The sequence below is a fragment of the Gallus gallus genome, chromosome 1, assembly GCF_016699485.2.
Source record: "Gallus gallus isolate bGalGal1 chromosome 1, bGalGal1.mat.broiler.GRCg7b, whole genome shotgun sequence".
Classification (NCBI taxonomy): domain Eukaryota; kingdom Metazoa; phylum Chordata; class Aves; order Galliformes; family Phasianidae; genus Gallus; species Gallus gallus.
This window is the reverse complement of record NC_052532.1, coordinates 165450507-165456594: the sequence shown is the minus strand read 5'-3', so window position 1 is coordinate 165456594 and position 6088 is coordinate 165450507.

The window sequence follows — 6088 nt, the reverse complement described above, 5'->3', positions numbered from 1 at the left end:
AGACAACTTTGGGGATGCAACAGAAAGCCAGGCTCACCAAATGAGTATCATTGCACTCACTTGGGCTTAATGTGCTTACATAGCTCCAGCAACAACACCAAGGTGTGAATCAGTATGTCAACAAGTTCGCGAGAGGAGTTTTATTTCCCCACACTGAAATATGTTAGATGGTTAGGGTAGCATTTCTCCAGCAAGCTGAGATGTTACTGGAGATGTTGGAAGCTGATGAACTGATGACAAGCTTTCAAGCCAGGTGCTGCTACTTATCAGGTATCAGCATCTGTTTCTTGCAAACCTGTGAAATGAATTTGAAAGCCATGGAGGCGTTGATGCAGTAATCTGAACAGTCAGCACTGGAAAGGCTGCTGTGTGAATAATCCATAGAAGCTCCAATAAGGGTTTGGCTGAAAAAGAAATGAGAAATGAGAAAAAAAAGAAAAAAAAAAAAAAAAACCAAAAAGAAACCATCTCTGTGTGTCATGGAAGGTGAGCAGCGTTTAACTTATGATTGAGAAACTCTGGAGGCACAAACCTTGAGGTTCCTTAGCTCACTGCTTATAGGGAGTGAACTGGTGTTAGCATGAATGTGACTGATTCTGGTAATGAACTGCCATTCATGCAGTCCTTTGTGGGTTGGCTTTTGTGGTCTGGCCTTTTCCTCTTTGGGAAGAGCAAGTGTGTCTGGAACAGAAGCTTACATGGTGGTAATGGGGTGGGGATGTGATAGATGTCTGTCATGCTCTGTTGTGGTGTGACCAAGACCCAGTGTGACCTGGCACTGGGCTCCAGCTGGAGCTTGGGTGATGTGGCCCAGAGGTGGCAGGATGGTGACAGCTGTCTCCTGTGTACAACACAACATCACTGCAGAGAAGATGAGATGAGACGTGATCAGATGAGATACTGGTAGCTCAGGACTAGGGGGGAAAGAGAAACATCTCTGCATTTAGAAAACCATTAAGTATATAGCATGGAGGGGCTGGCTCATGGTGAGCAAGGCTGGGATTGTCCTTTGATTTTGTCCTGTCCCAGTTCTTCTCATGCAGTTGGTGACAGGATGTGGCAGAGCCCTTCTGGGGCTGGGCACTATGGGGACTCCCCATAGGGATGTTAATGCAGAGCCCAGTGGGCAGAACCCATCACACAGCCCCAGCCACCAGCAGGACACTTCCCTGTAGCTGCTCAGGACATGGGTCTGTGTGTGGGCCCGCTTGGACAGGGCCATGGCCAGGCTCGGCTGGGCTGTGGGGAGCTGGAGCTTGACGGGCAGGGCATGGGCAGCCGTGGGCATGGGCAGTGACTGCCAGGCCCATTAGTAGCCCCATGGCCCTGGCGGGCAGTAGTGCTTCTCTCAACAATTCTAAAAGCCTTTACAGAATTGTAGAAATACCACTGTCATTTTAAAAATAGAAAAATAAAGGCACGAAATGACTGTATTCCAACTCTTGGCCTATTGATTTGGCATCTCCCCATGGAGGTTTTGGGGAATATAAACAATATTGAACGTAAATATTACCTGCCAGAGAGCCTGGAAGAGAGGACTTCTGTCTGTATAGTGGCATGGTAAACTATAGCACAGGGACTTCAGTGTAATTTTGTTGATGAGTAGTTTTCATGCCACCTGACTCTCAGCCCCTAAGTCAGGGGACAAGGCTGTGGTCTGTGTAACAAGCAAACACACAGAGGGAGAGCATTGCCGTCTGAAAACCATTCAGAGCACTTCAAGAAGAGGGAGTAATACATCTTTTCAGTGCTTCCCTTTGACTTGTCCTTTTGGGCCCTGGGTGAATGTGGTTCAATACTGCTAAAATTGAAGCATGATCTTGAACTGGCCTTTACACATAACCTTGGGCAGGCTCCACTGCTTGTGCCCATTGCCACTTCTCTTGTAGGTAGTGTTACTCCTGCTTTGTCTGGGAGGTGTTTCCTCCCCTCCTTCCTCCTTCGGCCTGTTTCCCAGCACTGTCTGTTACTATGTTGGTGGCTCTACACCATTTCTTAGGCATGGCTTTTGCCTGTTGTGACAGAAATTTTGCTCTGATCCTTTTCACCTAGGCTTTCCTGACACCCACTGATCTCATTCCCCTCCGGTCTGTCCAAAGGTAATAACAAATTCATACTCTTTACCTTTTGCAGTCCCTGTCCCTCACTTTCCCCTACCATCAAGCAGGTTAAATGCAAACTTCTTTTCCTGTATTCTAGAATTTTCACATCTTTTCCTCCTAGCCACCTTGTTACCTAAGTGCTTCCTGCTTTGCTGCCTATATGATGCCAGTCTCCTTCATTTACTTGTTCTCTAGCCACACACTCTTCTCTTTCTCCCACAGTGACACTTTCCTCTGTAGTACCCTTTCCAAACAGATCTATCTAGCACCTTGCCTGAGCTCCTCCAAATTTCTCACCAAGGTCGACTTCTGTGAAGCTCCTGATAAACTGCCAGCTAATTACAGCTAACTTGCTGCCTTCAGTAGGAGACTAGTATTTATTTGCATCATGTATTCAATTAGCTGGCACATGGGAGTGTAAAGTTGGCACATACAAACTCTCTTATTATTCATTCCCGTATGTCACTCCCTCACTTTCTGTTATACTCATATCTTGTCTTAAGTAGAGATTGTATGTTCCTTGAGGAAAATACCTATATTTTAACATGAGGCGGTACAGTGCCAAACACAAAGGGCTGCTACCTTCCTTCTCTCTCCTAGGCACTTCTGAGCAACAAACAATAAACAGCAGCAATATCTGGCCAGTGATTGTTGCATGCATCTGTGTTTTTGTCTGAATTTTCATGCATGCTGCTACGTGTGCTGCATATAAATTGGCTTTGAAAAGTAGGCAAACAATATGCTTGCTGACTACTGTGTAAACATTCTGCTGGAAACAGTATTTCAGTAGCTATCTGCAGATAAAAGGCTACAAAGATTCCCTAAATTTGTGTATTGTAGGACAGGATCACTTCTTCGGTAAATATTAGATCACTTTCCTTTCCATCTTTATATTTTTGTGTCTGCATGATAGTTGCTCCCTGAGAGCTGAAGACCAACAGCACAAGTGTGCTGAGCCTGCAGCCATGATCTTTTTAGTACTCCCAAACCACTTGTGATGTCGAAGGACCAGAACTTCTGCTTCTTACAGGGCAAAACACTTATTTGTAGTCAAGCAAGGTTTGGGGAGATGAGAACTAAAGAACCACAACAGTACATTTTGTAAAAGTGAGCACGTGTGAGGCCAAATGTGTGTGTCTAGTAGGAATCCTGCCTTCCCCTCTGTTTGCTGGGTTGCTGCCAGTTTGCAAGCTGTTAACCATGTACTGGGAAGCAAAGCTGTATGGACAACTGTTCTTGTGAGTCTTCAGGGAATGGCTCCTGCCACTGGCCTACATTCTGCAGGCCAGTTGGACTGTACTTGGCATTGTGCCATGGGCGAGGGCAAAGCTGGCTTTAAACCATTGCTCTTCCTCAGCAGTGAGGCTGGAAAGTGGTCAGCAGCACAGCAGCTCACAGACTTCCTTATCTTCTGCCTGCTGCATGTGATTCCTAGGGAACAGTGGGACCCAGTCATATCCCACAGACATCCCTGACTTCAGTAGATGCTAGGAAATAGTCTATGCTAGGAAAGGAAAGAGATGGACAATGCTACTATGTGGCTATTGGATCAACTGATGACAGGAGGTGTCTCTTCAACAAGAATCCAAGTACAAAACTTTTGTCTGGTGCTGTGAAGAAAAGTGGAAGAATCCTAAACAGAGATCCTAGGAGATATCTTTGTCCACCCTTCTGCTTGAAGGCAGCATCACATACGTCTAAGCTGCCCCTGACAGCTGTTTGTGTAATCTGTTCTGTAAAACCTCAGATGCTGGAGATGTGACAGTCTCCCTAGGTGGCCTCTTTGAGCACTTAACTACCCTCAAAACTAAGAAATATTTCATAAATCTTATCTGCTGCAAATCAAGCAGATTTTAAAGATAAGCATGGCTGCTGCTCAGACCACAGGCTCAGCTGCCTCAGCATCTTGTGTATTGGAGCAGGACAAAGATGCAGTGACAATCTTATACATGACTTTATTAACCTGGACCTTGGAAATGGTTTTTTTTTGGTCTGTCTGTGATGGATTCAAATGCACACTTAACTCTTATCTGTGTAAGAACCATTTACATATAAGAAAATGCTTTTCACATATGGACAGTGTTTTCTCATTTCCAGATCATAGGATAACAGAATAATAGAATGACTTAGGTTAAAAAAAAAATTAAGATCATTGAGCTCTAAGGAATCAAGAAATGGAGAAACAAAATGGAGGCTAAAGCTGTAGCCCAAGCAGAACATGGAGAATTCCAAGGCCTACTTGCTGTGCCTAATGTTCATGAGTGGTGTGTATGGAACAGGCTTAAGCTGTATCCATTACCGCCGAAAGACTTGGGATTCCCTTTTCATCAGAGAGACTCAAGAGAAGTAGGTGGCCGTTTCTCTTTTAGGCCCCAGAGATATTGCATTCCTGCCTGAATAGTCATACAGTGTTTGAGGGAGAGGAGGAGAATTTGCAGCCAAGCCCTGCACCCAGCTGCTTGTTCCCTTCTGGTACTGTTGTAGGAGTAGAGGGCTATGTGGATTTGTACAGGATTTAGCTGTGGCCACTACTGACTAGGAGATTTCAGCCTTTGGCATTTCTTTCTGGCTGTCTCAGCATGACAGTTGTTCTGCATCTTCCTTTTAGAAGCTCAGGTCTTCCTGTATTGCATGGGAAATCAAGGATATGTCCGTGCCTTGTGGTGCAGCTCCTCATAATGGCGCTTGAATGCTGGCCCTAAGTAGAGAAGATGTAAAGTTGCCAGTGCTTCTTGGACCAAAGGCAGAGATCTCTCTGCTCTCTTTCATTTGGCAGAATAGACAGCTTTTTGAAGGTAAAAAAAATGGATAGCTCTTTTAGCATGCTGCTAAAATGAGCACTTGGACAGCAGGCTATGTTAATGTGACTATTTACTTCCTAAGCCTTTCCTCTGTGCTGGCCACTCACTCCCAGAGATGGGAATACCTTTTGTGGCTCTACCCAGTGGGCCATAGCCTTGATAACCTGCAGGGTTCCTGGCTAATTTTGCATGCATCTGTGTGACTCAAAGATTTATCTCCTGATATGAAACCAAGGATGGGCCACAGAAAACTCTGGAAAGACAGAGGTGGCGTAATTGCCTGTGTGAGGGAAGATCAGCATTAGAAAGATTGACATATTAGAACTCAGATCTTCATGTTTATGTGGGAAGCACATACACAAGCAGCACAAATCATTACCATCTGTATTATGAACAGACCCCAAAGCATTAACCTGTTCTATTAGTTGCCTGTGCTGGAAATACTGTTTATGTTAGCAAAGCTGAGGTACAAATCCTTCTAATGCATAATGCAGGACATTTTATACATTTGACAGGAAAGCAATTTGAAATGTTTTGAATGGAAACATTCTCTGCTGAATCGTTTTATTGTGATGAAAAATACCCCCAAGAAACAGTGACGTTAAAGACGCTGACTCTTTGGAACTCAGGAAAGTTTGGAGAGATCAAATGTGCCTTGTTTTAACATTTCCTGTGCCTCCCTTTTAGGTTTGCTTTAAAGGGGGGAGAGATTTGTTTGGCTCTTTTAAATGGAAATAATAATGATTAGCTCTTCATATAGTGCCTTTTATCTGTGGACCTCGGAGTCATTCACTAACAGTAATTTAGCATGGAAACCTCAATGTAAAGAAGGGGAAAGTATAATAGCCTTCCTCATATTCACGATAGATTCTGTGCCTTTATATATGGGGAAGAAGAGAAAGTTAGCTGGAAGTTGTGAAAGATCTTTTTATCTGCAAAGCTTTTCTTTTACATCTCCCCCTTCCTTGAGAAATCTACTGGGGTCTTTTCCCTTCAAGCAACATGATTCCCTTAGAAACTTTGGGGTGCATTCTGTGTAGCTTCACACTGCGCCCTGTCACACAGGATAGGAACTGGATTGGGAATTGGTAGTGCTTCTGGCACCGTCAGCTCCTGCGGGGATTTCTTAGTGCAAATCTTTGGGAACCGGATTATGTTTTGGAAGCGATTCTTTCATGTCTTCTT